At 37.3% G+C, this 22,069-nt stretch overlaps 1 non-coding gene across 1 annotated transcript; it reads left to right on the forward strand.

Annotated features, from left to right (window-relative positions):
- The first annotated feature begins 3,583 nt into the window (after positions 1 to 3,583).
- Positions 3,584 to 3,687, forward strand: LOC124525217 (U6 spliceosomal RNA). The gene has a single exon (XR_006965438.1). It is a non-coding gene; the product is annotated as a U6 spliceosomal RNA (small nuclear RNA).
- The last annotated feature ends 18,382 nt before the right edge of the window (positions 3,688 to 22,069 follow it).

Here is a 22,069-nt window from a genome sequence, read left to right on the forward strand (position 1 = left end):
TGAGGGGTGGAGTCATGGGGAGACACGAAAGTTTTCCACTACTCCTCTGTGAATCAGAAGAAAAGAAAAAAAAATGAGACGGGAAGGAAGAGAAGAGAAGAGAAGAGAAGAGAAGAGAAGAGAAGAGAAGAGAGGAGAAGAAAGAAAAAAAAAAGAAAAGAAAAAGGAAAAGAACAGGGAAAAAAGGATGCCTGCTGAGGTGTATGAATTACAAAGCCTTGATCAATTGTTGTGTAAACAGAATCATTTTGGTAACAGGAGCCAAGTCTCCTTGTTAAACTGTGCCTGATGTTTGACACCCTCTGTTGCTACTGTTTTATCACAGCTTGTTCAACATTCAGAATTCCTTTATGAGCTCTGTGAGAAGCCACTAAAAGCATTCTTTGATGATACAGTCACCTCTGGGAAACACATCTGAGCTTTAACCAAGAAATGTATGTGGGAGAACATTTCTGGTATCTTGTTTAATAGGCAAGACTATCATGTCCTCCTTTCAAATACACTTTAAATGACATCGAGTAGATTTAGAGAGATTTGTAACAAAATGGGATTGGCGTGACCATAGACTTCCTTCACCCATCCTTTTATGGAGATCTTTATGTAGTAAAATGTCCAATTATGGGCTCAGCCCAATCATTTTTTGGAACATGACCCTGTATTTCAGAACACCTCATCATTTAAAAAGTATCTCTGTTTTAATCCTTCCTGATACAAATTTAATTCACTCCGGAGCTCAAGGGTTATAGTAAGTGTAGTTACACGCTGCTTTGTGCTTGCCTCACAAAGCTTCCAGCAGAAACCAATCAAGAGAGATCTCTTTAGTCTTAACAGTAGGCAGATAAGTTTGAATGAAATGTATGAACATCTTTCCACAAATGGACATCTGTACTGGATTTGTTAATCTCTGAGTAGGTATGTGTGATGAAAACGGTATGTCATTGTGGAGTTTTCTGAGTGGAGGGCTATCAGTTTGTACAAACAAGGAGTGTGCTCTCCTTTGGGGAGTTAATGCCTTGTTGCATTGCCATTTATATAGCTTTGATTATGGCATCTTCCTTTTCAAAGTGGCAGGAGTCACTTCTTGCCTAAAGGAACTGTGGTCAGTTCGACAATAAAGCAGTTCATAATTCATTTGTCTTTTATTTCTTTTACTTGTAATGTATACTACAAACTGTCCTCTCTCCAAAAATTTCAACATCTCAAGTTCAACGCCTCCTTTGCTTCAATCCGTAATTCCTTAGTGAGTTCCTAAACTTGCCACTGAACTACAAAGGTATATATCACAACTAGAATATGAGCAAGTAGGTCTCAAATTAAAAGCTGATGGCAATTTACTTTAGGAGACTGTGTTAAAATAAGGATTGTGGACTATGCCTTCAAGTCTTCATGTTTGATTTTGTGTTGAGGCTAGCATGATATATGTACAAGGATGGTAATCCAAATGACAGATGTGTTCTCTAATCCAAACTTTTATCTCTATGACACTCCAATACGCCACAGACATTTGGTAACAGTGGTTACTTTTTTGTGTCCACTTGGCTGGGCTAAGGGATGTTCAGAGAACAGGTAAAATATTATTTCAGTGTGTGTTGTCTGGAAGAGATTAGCATTTGAATTGGTAGACTGAATAAAGACCCACCCTCACCAATGTGGGTGGGCATCATCCAGTCTATGGAGGGCCTGACTAGAACAAAAAGGTGTTGGGTTAATTTCCTCTCTGCTTAAGTTGGGACATCATCTTCTCCTGCCCCCAGACTTTAGTGCTCCAATTTCTTTGGCCTTCAGGTTTGCTTTGGAATTTATACCACTGGCTCCTCCGGTTCTCAGGCCTTTGGGTTTGGATTGGATCTACACCACTAGTTGTCCTAGACTTCCAGCATGCTGGCAGCATATCATGGGACTACTCAACCTTCATAAGTGTGAGCCAATCCCTCATAATAAATCTCTTTCTGTATTCTACATATCCCATTGGCTCTATTTCTCTGGAGAATCCTAATTCAAGGACTTACTAAAACAATACTTTACGATCCTATAGCCATAGGAAGCTCCCTTAAGAATATTAAACCATTGGCCATTTAATTTTTATATCCAGTTAAACACATATTAGTATTATAGGTCAAATGGAGACCTGTGTAGAATATTGGAAGACACAGCTTCTCTCTTTGAATTTAAGACTCCAGTTTGGATAAAAATTTGAGTAGGAAAAACTCTTTTTAGTATGTCTCCTGGAAGTTTTCTGTGTACTCTTGTTTCCACTTGGGTAAAATGCTCAATGCTTAATACTTAATGATTAATACAGTGCGTCATGTAGAGCAGCTAAGAAAGGGCTCTCAATAACATGGTGAATCACCATGTTGTACACTTGAAATTAATATAACATTATATATAAACTATACTTCAATAAAAAAGGAGGCCTCTCAGTATACAATATGTATTGTGGTAGGAGGAATTATGTCCCTCTCCCCTCGAAGATGTCGATTTCCTAATCCCTGGAACTTTTGATTCTGTTGCTTTACATGGTTTAAGAGATTTTACAGAGGTGTTTAATTTGAAGGATCCTGAAACAATGAGAGTAATCTGGGTTTCCCAGGTGGAACCAATCTAATCACTTGTGTCTTTCAAAGAAGAGAAATTTTCCTGGCTCCAGGCAGAGCGAGATGTGTCCACAGAAGGACAATCAGAGAGATGCAGGTTGAGGATCCCACCTGATGTTCCTGGCTTTCCTGGCTTTCCTGGCTTTCCTGGCTTTGAAGATAAAAAGAGGTCAATAGCTGAGAAATGTGGACAGACTAGAGAAGCTGGAAATGGAACAGAGTACTGGTGAGTTGAAATTGGTTTAATAATTTCCTAATGTTAATGTGTACAGCTCATGGGCTACTTGTTTAGAATTCATATCGCCAGACCTAACCTCAGGCATTCTGATGCATTTTATCTAGTGTGGGATTATATCTAATGCCTGATTCATTATATCTAGTCAGAAATTTAACTTCATTTGGACAACCATTAGTCAAGATGGGCTCAAAAATCCATCGTAGCCTGATTTTATTAAAGGCAAATTGCCATAATGAGAAAGAATGAAATCATGACATTTGCAACATCGTGGATGGAACTGGAAGGTATTATGCTGAGTGAAATAAGTCAGTCGGAGAAAGACAGATACCACATGTTTTCGCTCATATGTGCATCTTGAGAAACTTAACAGAAGACCTTGAGGGAAGGGAAGGGGAAAAAAAATAGTTACAGAGAGGGAGGAAGACAAACTATAAGAGATTCTTAAATACAGAGAACAATCTGAGGGTTGATGGGGGACTGGGGGAGAGAGGAAAAGGGGTGATGGGCATAGAGGAGGCCACTTGTTGGGATGAACACTGGGTGTTGCAAGCGAGCGATGAACCACGGGAATCTACCCCCAAAACCAAGAGCACACTTTACACATTGTATGTTAGCCAATTTGACAATAAATTATATTTTAAAAAAAGTAAATTGCCATATTCACCTCATAATTTAGTCCTTTTTTTCCATATTTATATTACAGAATCAGACATACCCGCATAGGTACTTTTGACTGCATTTTAGTCAGCTTGTGCTTACTTCAGCAGGACATGTACTAAAATTAGAACAACACGGAGATTAGCATGGTCCCTGCGCAAGGGTGACATGCAAATTTGTGACGTTAGTCATCTAGATGGCCTCTTTCTAGAAAATTTGGAAATTTTTAACCTCAGGTTTTGAAAACTTCACCAGGGGTACTTGACCAGAGGATCAGGAATGTCCTCCTCTGGAACATTTACTATGCATGTTTATTTGTTTAATGCGTGTCTGCCAGGCTTGTCTGTAAATTCCATCAAGGCAGAAATCAGTAGCTCCACCAAATGGCAACAGGCCCGACCCCATTAATCAAGAAGCACTTTGTTTTCAGGTACTACTATTTTGAGGTAATGGTAGGAGAGGTGCAGGGCAGGGATAGATTGAAGACATACTCAGGAAATAAAATGAGCAGATCTAACAATCTGCTGAAGGATTGCAGAAAAATATTCTTGAGCTTCAAGCTTAAGTTGTTGGATGGGCATATCCCCAGTCAAGGAAGAAATGCATTTGGTGGGAGATTAGTTTGGTGGGAGATCATATGTTTTGGGATGTCTGTGGGAGCTAATCATCCGTGAGTAAGTGTAGATACATGGGAATCTGCACTTCTCTGGCGGGGCAGATGGCCCCCAAAGATGCCTGTGCTCTCATTCTCAGAGATGTTGTTTTCCATGACAAAGAGACTTTGCACATGTGTTTGAAGTTAGGAATCTTAAAATGGTGAGTGTACCCTGCATTACCCAGGTGGGTCCAATCCAATCACAGGCGTTCTTTAAAGCAGATCTTCCCCAGCTGCAGAGAATCCCGGAGGGCAGCGTGGAAAACCCTCAGCCTACTGTTGCTGGTTTTGACGCAGAAAGGCAGCCTTGAGCCACGAATGCAGCGTGCTAGCCTTCAAGACGCCAGAAAGGTAAGGAAATGCTTTGTCACAGAGTCTCTAGAAAGAACTCAGGTTTGCCAACACCTTGTTTGTAGCCCAGTGAACTCTGAAACTGATTTTGGACTTGTGACCTTTCAAACTGTAAGAGAGTAAACTTATGTTGTTCTAAGCTTACACCCATTTGTGTTAATTTTTAACAACAACATTATAAAATGAAGAAAGCCACTATCCTGTTTCCCCAAACAAAACAAGTTTATGAAACTTGATAACGTAATTCTCTGGGGCCACATTCTCTAAAGCCAAGAAAAGGAGCAAATTCTCCCCTCAGTTCCCTTTCATTTTGAGAGACATTTGCTTAGTTGTTGATCTCTGAACTGGGTTTTCACGGACAAATTCTTATGATGCTGCTGAGGAAGCTGGCAGGTGAGGCATGCTGTGACATCCAACAGACAACACAGGGCTGACTCTCTACCAATCACAGGGTCAAAGCCAGATTTTGAAAGAGAAAATTTCACACTCTGCCCCAGTTCTCATTCTCAGTATCTATCAGTTTGGATTTGCTCCATCACTAGTGAAACTCATGCTTTCCTGAGAAGCGGTGGCTGAGCTGTGTTTAGGGAGGGAAGCATGGGTATCTGAGCATGGCTACACTTAGAAGCAACAACGTAAATTGGACACCTGTCTTCCATAATCTCTGATCCTTCTTGTTGAATGTTACAGTGCAGTCTCAGGAGAATCTGTTGATCACCTGGCTGAGACAGTGGTGGTCAGTTTTCTCTGCTGTAAGATTACTCTTTTTTGGAATTTTTTTTTTTTTTTTTTTTTTACATATTCTTGTCTTTGGAAGAAACCGACGATGTGCAACCCAAGCATGAGGAGTGGAGGGTTAGGTTCTCCCTCCTTGAATATGGAAAATATGCATAAGTTATTTGGAATTATGTGCATATTTGTCTAGTCTCCACTTTTTTGAGTAAAGTCTTTATAGCGGTATGGACTTGTGACTCCTATATTCTGATTTATAATGCACTACGACTTTATTTTGTTGATAACTTCTTCTGCCTTCAGTCACTGGGAGTTCTTCAAGTTTGTTGCTGTGTCCTGTTGACCTATTCATATTACTATGGGGTTTTTTTGTTTGTTTGTTTTGTTTTTCTTTGTTTTTGAGTGCCACCTTACTTTCTGGCAATACAAGATCTCAAGATTGATCATGTATTTTTCCTGCCCCAGTCCTGGAATCAGCTTTTTTTTTTTTTTTTTTTTTTAATATCCCCCAGGAATCCATGGTTATTTTTATTGGTGAATGGTACTATAAACCAAGATCTGAGTATTAAGTGAGCTCATTGCTACCAGGGAGTTACTGCGTTTAGGTCCCCTTAGGTGGCAGAGTGAGGAAATATATATATATGCATATATATATATATGTGCATACTCTAGCCTGTGTATATAGGCATACCTATAAATATCTTTATATGTGACAGTATTCACTGATACTAAACTGAAAGTGAGTTCATGTGGAGGTCTCCAACTCTAATCCATTACCACATAGATTATTCTAGTCTCTCCCCCTTGCTTTTCTGTAGCCACCTACTCCAACTGTGAGAAAACTTGCTCCCACCATCCATTTTCATTTAATTAATTGTTTGATCCCGGGAGAGATGTGTTTCAAGTGTTGACACGTATCCCCAGGAGATGCAACTTTGTTAACTAGAATACAGTTTTATTTTTTTAATTTTTTTAATTTTTATTTATTTATTTATTTATTTTAACGTTTATTTATTTTTGAGACAGAGAGAGACAGAGCATGAACGGGGGAGGGTCAGAGAGAGAGGGAGACACAGAATCTGAAGCAAGCTCCAGGCTCTGAGCTGTCAGCACAGAGCCCGACGCGGGGCTCGAAGTCATGGACCGTGAGATCATGACCTGAGCCGAAGTCGGACGCTTAACCGACTGAGCCACCCAGGCGCCCCTAGAATACAGTTCTTAAGTGTAGTTCCAATTAACTTTAGAGATCTTATTTCCTACATTACTTAGGTTAGCAACTTTTCCTCCACCCTCTTTAATGACATTGTTTCAGGTATTTGTAACTCAGTTAGATTCTTTGTCCCATTCTGTGTTTGGTCTTGAGATCCCATAACTTCTTAAAGGATATATTTTTAAGTGCATATATAAAGGCTCATTTTTGTGCTGTAAGGTTCAGCAGGTTTTAATAAGTGCACAGTACCATATATCCACCCTTGGATTTTTCTATAGAATAGTTTTATGATACTAAAAGCTTCTGTGCTCCGCCAATTTAACATCTCTCTAACCTCTAGCCACCTGTTCATTCATTATCTTCACAGTTTTACCTTTTCTGGAATGTCTTATAAATGGCATCATACAGTTTGTAGCTTTTGCAAACCGCTTTTTTTCATTTATTACAATGCATTTCAGATTCATGTGTCTGCACGATTTGATAACTCATGACTTTTTATCACTAAATAGTATTCTTTTGAATGGATACACAACTTTTTTTTTTCCTCCATTCACCTGTTGAAGGGTATTTTTGCCACTTCCCCTTTTTTTACATTTATGAATAAAGTGGCTGGCTATAATGATTCACATGCAAGTGTTTGTGTGGACTTGAGTTTTCAACTAAAGAAGGTAAATGTTCAAGTCCTTGCCCATTTTTTATCAGATTATTTTTCTTTTGAGTTATAGGAGTGCCTTATATATTTTGGAAATTCACTCCTTATCATATTGATGGTTTTCAAATATTTTTTCCCATTCTGTAGGTGGCCTTGTCATGCCAGTGATTATTTCCTTTCCTGCAAGAACTATTTTAGTTGGTACTCACACATGTCTATTTTTGCTTCTGTTGTCTGCCCTTTTACTGTTCTATTTACCAAAAAACCCATTGCTGAGACTAATGTCAAGAAGCTTTTCTCTTATGTTCTAAGAGTTCTGCAGTTTCAGGTCTTATGTTGAAATCTTTAATCCATTTGAGTTGACTTTTGCATATGTGTAAGGTAGGGCATAATTTCATTTCTCTTCTTCCTTTCTTTCTTCCTCTCTCCATCCCTCCCTTCCCTTGTTTTTTTGTACATATGGATAGCCCGTTTTCCCAGCACCATTTGTTGAAGAGACTGTCCGTTCCCCATTCTGTGTCCTTGGCATCCTTGTCTAGGATGAGTTGACTGTATGGGGTAGGGTTATTTGTGGGCTCTGATTTTATTTCTTTGTCTATATGTCTGTATTTATGCCAGTACCATGCTATTTGAATGACTGTAGCTGTAGTGTATACACCTTGTACTGGATGTTTTAAAATTAAGAAGTATGATGCCTCCAGCTTTGTTATTTAAGACGAGTTTCACCATTGGTGGGCTTCTATAGTTCCATACCAATTTGAAAATTGTTTTTTTTTTTCTATTTCTGTAAAAAATTTTGATGGGTATAGTATCAAATCTGTAGATCACTTTAAATAGTATGAACATTTTAACAATATTAAGTCTTCAAATTTATAAACACAGGATGTCTTTCCATGTATTTGTGTGTCTTCTTATTTCTGTCATCAATGTTTTCTAGATTTTAACATACAAATCTTATACCTTCTTGGTTAAATTTAATCCTAAGTATTGTATTTTTTCTGATGCTGTTGTCAATAGAATTGTTTCTTTTATTTTCTTTTCAGATATTTTGTTGTTAGTGTATAGAAATGGACCTGGTTTTTATATGTCTATTTATATTTCCTGCAACTTCACTGAATTTGTTGATTTGCTCTAACGGTTTTTGGTGGAGTCTTATGGTATTCTACTTACAGGATCATGTTACCTGCCAACAGGTAATTTTATCTGACTTTTTTTCTGATTTGGTTACCTTTTATTTCTTTCCTGATGGCTCTGGCTAGGACTTCCAGTACTCTGTTGGATAGAAGTGGTGAGTGGACACTGTCTCGTTCCTGATTTTAGAGGAAAAAAATTTCAACATTACACCATTGAGTATTATGTTAGCTATGGGCTTGTTATATGTGGCCTATTTTATGTTGAGTAATGTTCTTTCCATTCCTTGATGCTTGAGGTTTTTTGTTTTTTGTTTTTTATCATGAAACACTGTTGAATTTGTGAAATGTTTTTCTACATCTGTTGTTGATATGATCATGTTATTTTTATCCTTCATTATGTTAGTGTGATATGTCACACTGATTTGCATAGGTTGAAATATCCTTGCATCCCAAGGATAAATATCACTTGCTCATGGTGTGTGATCCTTCTAATGTGCTCTTGAATTTGGTTTGCTAGTATTTGGTGAGGATTTTTACACAATCATAAAATGATTTGGGCAGTTTTTCTCCTCAATTTTTTTCAAAGTGTTTGACAAAGATTCATATTCATCAACAGAATGAACAGGCAATATGTGAAATGGGAGAAAATATTTACAAACCATACATCTCATAAAGTGTTGGTTTCCAAGATAAGTAAGGGACTCTTTTTTTTTTTTTCATTAAGGATATTTTATTTAGGGAATAACATATGTAAATAAAGTTTTAATATCATAATAAAGTTCAGAGGCATGAATTACAGGCTAATCCTGCAGGAAACCTCCCTGTGTCTACATTAGATTTATTTTTATTTTTTATTTTTGTAATATGAAATTTATTGTCAAATTGGTTTCCATACAACATCCAGTGCTCATCCCAACAGGTGCCCTCCTCAATGCCCATCACCTACCTTCTCCTTCCTCCCACCCCCCATCAACCCTCAGTTTATTCTCAGTTTTTAAGAGTCTCTTATGGTTTGGCTCTCTCCCTCTATAACTTCTTTTTAGTACAAAAAAAATCTGATTTAAAAAAATGGGCAAGAAACTTAAATAGTCATTTACATAATGTATTTGAAAACTTATGTACACATAGATACCTGTATGTGAATTATTATAGCAGCTTTATTCATAATTGACCCAAACAGGAAACAACAAAGATGTTCTCCAGTAGGTGAATGGCCAACTAAAGGTGTCAAACATCATTAATTATTGGGAAGTTCAAATCAAAATTACAATGCAGTATCACTTCACATCAGTTAGAGTTATTATCTAAAAAACAAATGATAACAAAGGTTGAGCTTGTAGAGGAATTGGAATCCTTGTGTACTGTCGTTGGGCACACAAAATTCTACAGCAGCTATGGAAAGAGCATCGAGATTCCTCAAAACATTAAAAATAGAAATACTATATCAGTAAGTAATCTCACTTCTGAGTGTTGGCCCAACTGAATCAAAATAAGAATCTTGAATATATCTTCACTCCTATGCTCATTTCACTACTAACAACAGTAGCTATGACATGGAAACAACCTGTATCCATGGACAGATGGAAGGTAAAGATAGTATGATATTTAAATATAATGTAGTATTCTTCAGCCTTCAAAAATAAGGAAATCCTGCCATCTGTGAAGCATGGATGAACCTAGAGGACATTGTGCTAAGCAAAGTAAGCCAGTCACAGAAGGACAAATACTGTGTGATTCAGCTGCAGGTACCCAGAGTAGTCAGAATCATGGGAGCTTAATCAGTAGTGTTTGCCAGGGCCTCGGCATGGGGCAAACATTATTCGCTTGTTATAAAGTTTGAGTTATACTAGGTGAATATGTTCTAGGTGTCTGCTGTACAACATAGTGCCTATAGTTAATAATAAGGTATATGCACTTCATAGTTTAAGAAGGTAAATATTTATTAAATATTACAACACACATGAAAACCCCAAAGGAACACAAGGAAATCCTGGAAGGTGTCCAATATATCTCTTATCTTGATGGTGGTGGTGGTATCATGGATGTTTGCATATGTCCAAACTCATCAAATTATATATAATATGTGCAGTTTTTAAAATCAGTTATGCCTCAATAAGGCTGTATAAAAAAGAAAAATAAGAGTAATTCATGGGTACAACTTATAGGAAAAAGTAAGTTAGGTAAATACCTAAAGAGCATGATTCTACAATTCTAATACATTTCTTCTTTATTGTCTGTAATTTCTGGTTCTCCTCAGCATGGGTCCATTTATTTATTCTCTCACCTTTATTTATTTCTCTCCACATTAAAAAGACACTCAAAACTTTCACTCAACATGAAAAACAGGTATTCTTATTCCAATTCATTAGAAAAGAAGGCTAATTATAAACTTTATTAAAAAGAATATAGATTTTCAAACTGTGTTAAGGAACATGTTAGCAACAGAGTGTCTAAGGATTTACCAACATGTCTTTTGTTTTCTTTTCATCACTCTGGTTTCCTTACCCACCCTCCTTTCATGTATCTATTTTATAGCAAGATTCATAGCATCATATACATCAGAAAGGAAGTAGAAATCTGTACTAGAGTATACCTACCAATATTTAAGTTAATCAGAAAATAGTAGGAATGCAAACATCCCTAAATGGCATCTGATGATGAGGTGATGGGAATTAAAAAAAAGAAAGAAAGAAAGAAAAATAAATTGCTAAGCAAAATTTACACTCAAGATCTATACACCGGAGATGCAGAATACTTGATACACCTTTAGTACTTAATTTCTGCAGAAGAGAGATGATTTCCCTTAAGACCAAGGACTAAAAGAACATGAAATGTTTCACATGTGAGGTGAACAAATACTGAGTATAAACTGTAAGAAGACAATTTTTTTTTATCTGGAGGATTTTACAATTCTTAATACAAGGTAAGCTATCACTAACATAAATATAAAGAGTTTGAGGAATTCAGAAGGAGAAGGAATGTATCTAATTAGGAAAACCTCATTAGGCTTTAAGGAGGAGGGAGCACTTGACAGATAAGAATTTGACAAATGGGAACAGAATGGGCAAACCTAGAGGTGGAAAAAGATCATGAATATTTAAGAAACATGAAATAATCCTGCATAGCTTTTGGGTAGGCTAACAGTGAACAATAAGTTAGAAATTGAACAAGGCTTATATTTTTGGAAATCCCTAAAAGTCCTACAAAATTGTATTTAATTCACTAGACAATAAGATGCCATTGAAGATGTTCAGGACCATTACTTTGCAAAAATAATTAAGGCAAATTAGATGAAATAACAAAAATGAGAATGAAGAGGTCATTGGTGTTTTCCCTCTAAGTCTGGATTTCAGACATGAGTGTGCATGACAATAGTGTGGAGAGTAAACTAAAAAGCCAGTGACTGGTCCCAGCCCCTGAGACAATGATCCAGGTACCTTAACAAGCAGTTAAGGCAGTTCTGTGCATATTAAAGCCTGAGTGTCTAAGTGACAGATGAGAACCTGACCTTGAATATGGCGGAAGAAATGGTTCCTAGGGTACAGATCAGACAGATGTGGCACTCTAGCTGCACAATCTGAATTTTTATAGATGAGTCATTTTCAAATCTGAGGCTCACTTAACCAAAGCATCAAAAACAATGGATGTTTAAGCTCTGCATCACTAATTCTCAGAACTGCATTCTGAAGGTGACTGTAAAACTGAGCACTGCCTTAACACACACGGTTTGTGGTTGGATCTAGCAAGTTGAGACTTATCATACTAATAGAATGGTGTTATCACTACTTCTCCAACTTCTTCAAAGCATGGTTGGGGTGCTGAGAGAGATTATGGAAAACAGGGAGATGAGATTGAGTTCTTCCAGGCCAGAGATACTAACTCCTTCATCTGTCAAAGCAGGGTCAATGTTAGTGGAATGAAGTAAGAAATTAATGAATGAAGTGAAATGAATGAAGAGGAACCTGGCCGATTTTTAATGAAGGTTTACAGGACAGTAGTTCAAATAGTTGCAGGAAAAATACTATCATTATTGGCGCAGTGACAAAGATTTTTAAAGATGATAAAACATTGTTTCAATAAGTCTCTGTGGCTTTCTACCACACCTAGGAACACACGTAAGCCGAAAGCTGAAATCTATTAGTCTTTCTTGTGGGGCCTTTACGTCCTATTCCCAGAAATCCTTCTACTGGAATTCTGTACACAGTAACAGTCGCTGGTAGAGAGGTATCTCAGATGAGGACATTCCTGATAGAATATCTGTTTGAGCGTCTCTCGGGCAATATGAATTTCTGGTACCAGATTCTCCTCCTTATCCTTAGAAAATTCAGCAAAGAATCACATAAAGCATAGAAGAGAGCGCCAAAGAAAAATTGGTCTTACACAGCAGACTTGACTTGCTCTAAAAAAATGCAGTTGTGAATAAACTGTTTGAATAGTATTTATAAATACTTAATAGAAAAAGGTCTCAAGTGATGATAATAGTATGTCTGCTTGAACAAGGTGTTAAATTCTGGAAAGCAACTATTTTCTAGGCCATCTATTGGAGCATAATTATTTAAAATTAACATTAAAAATAAAACCAAAATTATTATAATTAATCATGGAATATTTTCAGAGCAGTGAGAGCAGTGGGAATTCCTTCAGTTTAGTAGCTACTGAAGTCATCCCTTCTGCAGAAAGGACAAAAGGCCAGTAATAAAGAACATGACTTTAAATTGATATCCATATGTTATTTAGTATTATAGGTTATAGTGTTATTTATAATATGTTTGGTTCTTGAGCTCTGACTCTTGAGCTTTGTCACTTGGAAGAAAAATATATTCCCTACAAGTTTGACTAAGTGATGTTTCAGCTTCTAAAATATTATGTATGGTACAGTGTTTTTTATTTTTTTTTTGCTTATTTTTTTTTAATGTTTTATTTATTTTTGAGAGAGAGACAGAGCCTGAGCCGGGGAGGGGCCAAGAGAGGGATACATAGAATCTGAAGCAGGCTCCAGGCTCTGAGCTGTCAGCACAGAGCCCAATGTGGGGCTTGAACTCAGAAGTTGTGAGATCATAAACTGAGTTGAAGTCGGACGCTCGACCTACTGAGCCACCAAGTGCCTCTGTATAGTATAATGTTTTAAGTTGAAAACTTCAGACAGGGATCCAGAAGTTTTTTGATTTACTGGCAAAGTTGTATGATTACTTTTTTTTTTTTTTCGCTGCAGAATATTAACATTACTCTTAGATGACTTGAAATCGATCTTATTTCTTTCATTTGGCTTTTTCTAGGATTATAAGAGTGACAATACTCTGCTCCAGAAGAGATTGGCCTTCTCTCATAGAACAGAGGTTCTTCTAGCCACACTGTATCTTAACATACATTTCATCCCACATAGTAAGCTGCTATTTAATGGAAACAATGAGCCCATTGATGCAGACAAAGTAGCTATTGTCTGCGGGCCGGTGAGTCATTCTCAAGTCATAGAAAGTATAGTTATTAACTTCAGTCATAATCATAGGCATTTAGAAATCTTAGTAACTAACTCCAGTATATAGAAATCTGTAACTGATCCTAAACTTAGACCTAAATTTCACATTGACTGGCATGGTCAAATTTACCTTGTAGAATAAGGAAATAGCAGACAGGGAACCATGTACTTGATGGCCTTCTTTATGAAATTAGCATCATAGACAATTTTTATAACATTCAGTAGTCATTATTAATTCCATTAAAGATTAATTTTAGATGCAAAAGTATTTCAAATCAAACTGTTGTTTCCTTTCAGGTATCATATTGATACTACATTCTTAGATTATATCTTTAATTATAATTTGTAAGAGTCTGTCTAAAAATGAACAAGTACAAATGATTTTTTCATGAGATAACCACTTTTACCCTATGTTTATCATCCAAGTATACATTAAACCATTGTGTGTGTGCAATAAATATTTAACAATAAGAATAGACTCTAAATATATTTCTTTATTGGATTAGTTTAGAAATGTTCTCAGGATTCACTGAAATTTTGAAGACAGGAATAATGAATATAAACATAAAATTGAGTAGTGCCTAATTGTAGGCCCGAATCCTATAAAGCTCAGAAGACAGCACTCCCCGACCAGGAAAAAACATGCTGGTCCGATGGGAGGAATAACATTTAAACGAGAAGTTTAAAACCCTTTTTAAACATTGAATTTACTTGAGTAGCAACTTACTTTTCACATTTAAGTGTTAGTTTTGCCAGAAATTTTCTAACTTCAGTTGAGTATTTCAAGCAATATCTTGAAGGACTGTGAGAAAAGTTAAATGTGTGGCCCATCCTGCGTAAAACAAGACAAATTGGAACTTCCAGAAGTAAGAGGATTCTTTAAATTACTTCTTCTGAATGGAACTTGTATACTAACTTTACAGGGAGGTACCAAAATGCTGTATGTGGACCTAATCAAAATATTAGTGTCTTAAGAAGAAAGAGAGTAGTCATTGATTGTTTAAAACATGAGTGGCCATTTTAATTTCCATCGATATGTGTTGATGAAATGTCAAAATTACACTAAATTTTATGGGAGGAAAAATTTTTGAAGAGCTGCTAGCATTTGAGGACACATTCACATCATGGATTTTATGAGTATATTCTGGAATTCATTTCATCATTGATTTATTTTTTCTGGATTTATTAAATGTGTGCTGAACCTGGGATATTCAAAGAGAATCTTCATTCTCTAGTCCAGTGGAAATCCATACAGTGCTTCTTTGTGTCTCAATGCTTTGCAGAGTTGCCAGTGAACCTAATTCCTTCTGTTTTTACTTTCAGCCTCCTCTCCTAATATTTGGAAGTATTTTTTTTTTAACATTTATTTATTTTTGAGAGAGAAAGAGCTTGACTGGGGGAGGGGCAGAGAAAGAGGGAGACACAGAATCCGAAGCAGGCTCCAGGCTCTGAGCTGCCAGTACAGACCCTGATGCGGGGCTCAAACCCAGGAACCTTGAGATCATGACCTGAGCTGAAGTTGGGACTTCACCGACTGAGTCACTCAGGTGCCCCTGGAAGTAAATTCAGGCTGGGACCAAGACTAACAAATAGTAGGATGCAAAACTGAGATAGTGTCATTTTGCCACTTTATTTTCCCGACAGACCCTTTTTTTTTTTGGGAGGAAATCCTTCTGGGGAACCTGGATGAAAGATGTAAATTGGTTCCTAACAAGCTGTCCCACCGGGGCACTTCAGAAGTGCAGACAAGTCAGCACTGGGTACAGTATAGGGTCTAATGGAGATCCCCTTTTAAGGTTAAATGGCATTAATGTTGGGAAATATTTTTTCTTTGTTGCCAAGCAGTAACTTGGATGTTCTCTAGTAGGGAATGGGAAAATGTCCTTTACAAGGATGGAAAGATGAATAGGGCTTAAGTGGGTGCTTGGGTGAATTAACTGATAAACTGAAAATGAATTCTAGAAATGCACCTTTAAGCATCTTTCCGTCCTGGGAATTTTGAAATTGGTTAAGCATTGACCTTGAAATCATACGACTTGGTTCACACTATAATTCACAATTGTTATCAGATAACAATTGTTGTTGTTTTTTAAAATGATAAACATAATTTGGATGTATAGCAGTGTTAGGTAAGAGTTACTGGGAAATGGCATACGAGAAGTGTGGTTGATGGGTAATGGGAAAAAACTCCCCCTTCGTTACCATTATGAATTTTTTCTGTCTTCCTTATGTCCCATTAACGTGTTGTTATCATTTTGCAATAAGCACTTCTGGATGGAAAAGAAGACATGTGGCTTTATCTTTGTACATTTACTCTTTGAGGAAAATCTGGGTGTTGAAGGAGTTAGTGGAATACAAATTTGAGGCCGAAACATTTATATTTATATTAAAACAAACTTTCTCATATAAACTAGTTTGATCACATAACACTATATATTACAGAGCGCACATAAAAATTTGAGCTGGCCCTGGGATGCAAATGGGATATAGAATTAATCAGAATTTACCATAGTGATGGCAACAATTTATTTTTATAGTAACAAAATCAGAGTGTTACTCATTTCTGTTTCTCAGAATTCACTCAAAGGGTTTGCCCAGATCTTAAGGGTTCTGTTCCCACGTTCAGCCCTGGGAAATAGCCCTGCCTTGTTGTCTCTCCCTCTTTATCAAACCCTAAGGTGGAAAGGTTGGAGTAGGGCCTCCCTTGAGAATCTGTGAAATTGCCTTAACTGCTTTCAAAACCACTATTTTTTCCTGCAAAGACAGAATACTTGATAAGTTCAAGATAATTATAATTTCAATAATAATACCAAAACAGTGTTTTCCCAGCAGGTTCTTGCACTGAGTTTTAAGTGTCAAAATCGTAATTTACACTTGGCTTCAAACCTAGAAACTGAGATACTAAAACCGTCAGACTCTCCTTTGGAACCAGAATGAGACTAATTTCATAACTCAGTCTCATCTTGGCTACCAAAAGATCTTGGTAGAGAATTAAGCTCATAAAGTAGAAGTAACATTTAGTTTGATCTTCAGATATAATAGAACTGTATCAATTATGTTAGTAAAATAATTCTAAAATTTTCCGTTTCCATCTTGTACCCTCTTTCCCCATCCATATTTCCCAAAAAATGAGATACTAATTTGAAAGTGGTTTTTCTGTTTGTCTTTTTAAAGTACACTTTTTCCTTCACAGTCATATTAGATTTCAGCAGAACAATAAGGGAGGGGGGGAGAGAAATGAGGATAACAAAAACAAGGGAAAATCATCTTCTGTTTCCTTAGCTACATTCCCCTCGTCCTGTGTTCCAAAACCTTCCCAATACCCACCCCCACCAACTAAGGCATTTCAGAAAAAGCTCAGGAGCATGTAAATTTGATATGAGGAGAGAGATTATTCCCAGGGAGTTAGGGAGAATATTGGTTCTCGGTGGGGAGGGCGTATGCAAAATCTTTGATACTTAGAATGGCTTGTGGCTTTCCAAACAGTATATGTACTATGAATCTGGAGATAAAGATGTGTACAGTGTGTCTGAGGTACTAAAATTTCATAGGGGGCTGCATTTAGGAAGAAAAAAAAACTAAAAAAAAAAACACTTCATAGGTATGGGAGGTGATGATAATCATAAAAAGGTTGGGAAATGATGCTGTTCTCTTATAAAATGGCTTACTCGTGTATAAACAGTTGCTCGTCCAGCTCTTGCATTGTTGTAACTACAAACCTAACCCGGAAGGAAACATTTTAGCTGCCTCTCAGTTTCCAAATAGTTTCTCTGTGTCATTGTTTTAATATTAGGTATGGAGATTTGATAGATGATTTGCCTATACTTACAAGAATCTTTTTAGTAGTACTTTTCTCTTTGGTAAGTCATTAGTAAAGACTGTATCTCAGGTTTGTCTCATTTTTAAATATCCTGTTGACTCAGCCACCCCCTTCTTTATCATTAATAGCACATCATTCTTTTTTTCCTAAAGCCTTTATAATGATGTTGTTACATCAAATTAACATGGCCTTAGAAATGTTACATACTGGTAACTCCCAAATGTATTTCTCTCATTCCGCCCTCTCTGTCGGACTGTAAACTGTTAGTTAGCAAACTATGGCCCTCAGATCAAATTTGGCTGTAGCCAAATAAAGTTTAATTCAGACACACCCACGTTCATTCTTTCGCATATTGTCTGTAGCTGCCCAGTGGAAGAACAGCTGTTGCAGAGAACATTTGGCCTACAAAATCTAATAAAATATTTACTACCTGGCCCTTTACAAAGGGCTCTTTACAAAACCGAAAACTAAACAAAACCTTTTCTGGACATATCTATGTACCTCTCTCTTTTATTTCCGTTTAGATGTCCAAAAAATCTACCAAACTGAAAAGGTTTAAAACCAAACTCTGATCTTTTCTCTGAAATCTGCTCCACATCCCAGTTGATGGTAACTTCATCTTTCTGGTTATAAAGCCAAAAGTCATAAAGTTACTTCTTCACTTCTTGGTCTCTTTCACACCCCACTTCCAACCAGGCCATCCCCTAGGCTCTCTTTTCAAGATGTACTCAGAATCGAATTTCTTCTCCAGCACCTCCACTAATGCTTTGGCCTGACGCAGTGCCATGTTTTAACTGAGCCACTGACATTACTGCCTCGTTTCTCAGCTTTTGTCTATGGCCTCTACGATCTCTTCGTCTCTTTTCAACACCCCATCGGGAGTAATCATGATGAAATGGAAGTCACTCTATGGCCTTTCTCTTCTCCGAAGTATATGGTGGCTCTCAGGGTTACTTAGAGTCCCAGCCAAAGTATCCATAACGACTCACAAAGTCCTAAGTGAGCTAGCTTTGCTTTATTACCACCTGACCCTCTTCCTCACCAGTGTCCCTGTTGCTCCCTTCAATCAAGCCACCTTAGTTAGCCTTCTTGGTCTTTCTCAAAACACTACTCTTGCTTCGGACCTTCGCATTAGCCACATTTTCTGCCTCATGCTTTTCATCCTTCTGATATCCACATAGCTCATTCCTTCGTTTTCCGAAATCTTTTCTTACTGCTTTTTAACTGTTTGTTTATTTTTGAGAGAGCACAAGTGGGGGAGGGGCAGAGAGAGGGAAACAAAGGATTTGAAGTGGGCTCTGCTCTGACAGGCTGACAGCAGCAAGCCTGATGTGGGGCTTGAACTCAAGAACCAGGAGATCATGACTTGAGTTGAAGTTGGATGCTCAACTGACTGAGCCACCCTTGGGCTCCTTTTCTTGTTTTCAATTATTCTACGCCAACAAGAGTCTTGATCTCTGTTTTTCCCACAGCACTTACTGCCTTTAACATACAGAATTTACTTATTTTCTCTACTGTTTATTTTCTACTTTTTCTCTTAGAATATAAGTTCTGTAGCAGGGTGCTTGGGTGGCTTAGTTGGTTAAGCATCTGACTTCAGCTCAGCTCATGATCTCGTGGTTGGTGAATTCAAGCCCCATATCGGGCTTCATGCTCACAGGTAAGAGCCTGGAGCCTCCTTTGGATTCTGCATCTTCCTCTCTCTCTGCCCCTACTCTGCTCACACTCTGTCTGTCAAAAAAAAAAAAATTCTGTAGGGCAGAGTTCAGGGGATATTTTCTTTACCTATTTATCTTAAGTACTTTATAAGAGTACCTGTTCATGGAGTACCTGGTGGCTCAGTTGGTTGAGTGTTGGACTTTGGCTCAGGTCATGATCTCACGGCTCCCATGTCGGGCTCTTGCTTCCAATTCTGTCTCCGTTTCTCTCTGCCCCTCCCCCATTTTTTCTCTGTCTCAAATATAAATACAAATTTTTAAAAAAATTGAAAAAAAAAGAGTGCCTGTTCCATAATAGGTCTAAGTAAATGTTTGATGAATAAAAATGAATGGAGTTCGTTTTAAATTACTCAGTAAAAGACAAAACAGTAAACTTGTGGTCTTAAAGGGGTACTTGGGTGGCTCAGTCAGTTCATCACCCAACTCTTGGTTTTGGCTCAAGTCATGATCTCACAGTTCATGAGTTCAAGCCCCTTGTCCAACTCTGCTATGAGTGTGGAGCCTGCTTGGTATTCTCTCCCTCGCTCCCTGTCCCTCTCCCACTCACTATCTCTCTCTCTCTCAGAATAAATACTTAAAAAAAACGTTCTTGAAGACATGTCTATGTGTGATTGTATGGGTATATGCATATATATTCTTTTGAGTAAATTTGTCCCATAATACTGTAAATAATTTAAATATCTTCAATCTAGGATTGTACTTTTTTAACTAAGACCATTTGAACCCTGTCTCTGAGAGCACTATTTTTTAAGCCTTTCTTCTAAAGTCTTAATAACATACTTCGATGTCATATTGTTCAAGAGTTGCTAATGCTCGATGGCTATCTGTAAGTCACCTTATTCTTCTAGGTTGTCCATTTCTTCTACCTTACTCCAAATTTGATTAACAAAATTTCCATGTGATTAATAGAACTCTCCTACATTTTGATCCTATCCACATTTACGATGATATTCCCCCCATCAAAATTTCGTCTCTTAACCTAGGTTCTATTAAAGCAAGGATCATAACGCCTTTTACTGATAATGTGGAAGCTTAGGGCAACGATACAGTGAGAAAATGATAGTAAGGGAAGGAGAGCTGCAAAGCTGTGAAATATAGTGAGCGATTGCCCTAACTTCCCTTCTCACCCAGCTGCAAAAAGAAATAGAAGGGTATTCAGTAGGTATGCTCTTCCGTGCAGGATTTTTTTTTGCAAAGGTTATAAAGAAAGGCTGTCATTTGAAATGTCAACCAAAGAGACAAAGAAAAGGAAATGTATCTGCCTGGCACCCTTTGACTCTCACTTCCCATCGGTCAGAGTTCCCACATAGCGAGTTGACTTTGCTTCACTTTTATGTTGTATTGTCTGGCTGTGCGGGAAGCAGCTTGTGTGGCATTTTATTGAAATCCAGAAATGAATTCAGCGTGTGGGAAATGAGAACAACTTAGGCTCAGTATTTTTAAATGTGACTCAAGCCTCCTCTGAGAAGTAGATGTGGACACCAGCAAAATGACCAGTGGTCTACAAAGAAGGCGTAATTCTTCAAAAAGAAAAAGGCCATTGAAGGAATCTGAGGAAGTGTACAAAACTACCAACTCCATTTGTCATAAACTTTACTTAACCTCTGCCATCCTCAGAGAAAAGCACCTTTTGTATCTTACTTAATTCTTCCGAGTTCTCCATCACTGGTCCCAGGCTCGCCCCATGCTCCTAACTCTGCCCCTAATCATGAGCATTTAGTACCTCCATACTCTCAGTCTGCATCAGCTCCCTCTTATCCTTTCTTGCTCCACCATCCACAGCAGGTCAATCTGGGGCTGATTTTGTGTGTAACTCCATCCTACTACTCAGGAAAATCTCCAGTCCTTGACTTCTTACTCTTTTTCTACTTTTGGGTTGCTTTGTAATGCTCGATGGTATGACAAAAGCACATAAATGTCAGACAAATTCCTACTGTTTTAAAATTAGTCAGATCTTCACCAATGTCTATTTTTATTCATCTCAAATGGACTCTAACAGTTTTCACCACCATCTATTGAAATGTTACCTTTGTTCAGCCTCTAAATTATAATTTTTCAACTCACTTCTTACAGATTATTAAATGTACTGATTTACTAGTTTAAGAACATTCAAAATTGGCTTATCCCCATGTGAAAATCTTCTCTGAGTGCTTTCTAAGGTTAATACTTTTACTGATACCATGATTCCATCCTGAATTACTTCCTCTATAACCTTGCTTCAATAGTTAGCCACTTTATTTTGCTTCTGTCCCACCTTTCTTGATATATCTTCTCAAGTCTCTAACTAGGGTTTCTTCTCTCTTGAAATTTAAACACACAAGAGGGAAGTGAAATAAATCAATCAGTGACTCTTTAATTTCATTTTTTTTTCCTTAGGTATAGCCTAATGCAAATTGAATTATATGGCAAAGACGGTCTTTCCAGGAATATTATCTGTTTTTAGAGATACCTAGATTAGATATGAAGATAAAAATATACAAATAGGGAAGTACTAACTTCAGCTTTTACTGTATGAAGCCATTCACATAGCTAAACTCAAAGTGGCATATTCAGGCTTTAGCCGTAAAAATGATTTGAATAAGTGTACTTATTCACACAACTCGGTTAGTCAAGATGAAATCTTAGTAGTATACAATTTGTAGTATTCCTTTCCTTATACTTCATTTACTAGTTTTCATCTTGGTAACTTAAAAATAACTGTAGTTCCTGACTGATAATCAGTGCTACAAAAAATAATCATGGAAGCACTTCAGGAAAACTCCCATAGGGAGTTCTGTCGTCCCACTCTCCAGTGAAACAGTTACTATTGGTGAAACTTATGAAAAAATAACCA

Source organism: Lynx rufus, unplaced genomic scaffold (assembly GCF_022079265.1).
Source record: "Lynx rufus isolate CCGP_SWC_20201006 ecotype Redwood Valley unplaced genomic scaffold, mLynRuf1.p SCAF_4, whole genome shotgun sequence".
NCBI lineage: Eukaryota > Metazoa > Chordata > Mammalia > Carnivora > Felidae > Lynx > Lynx rufus.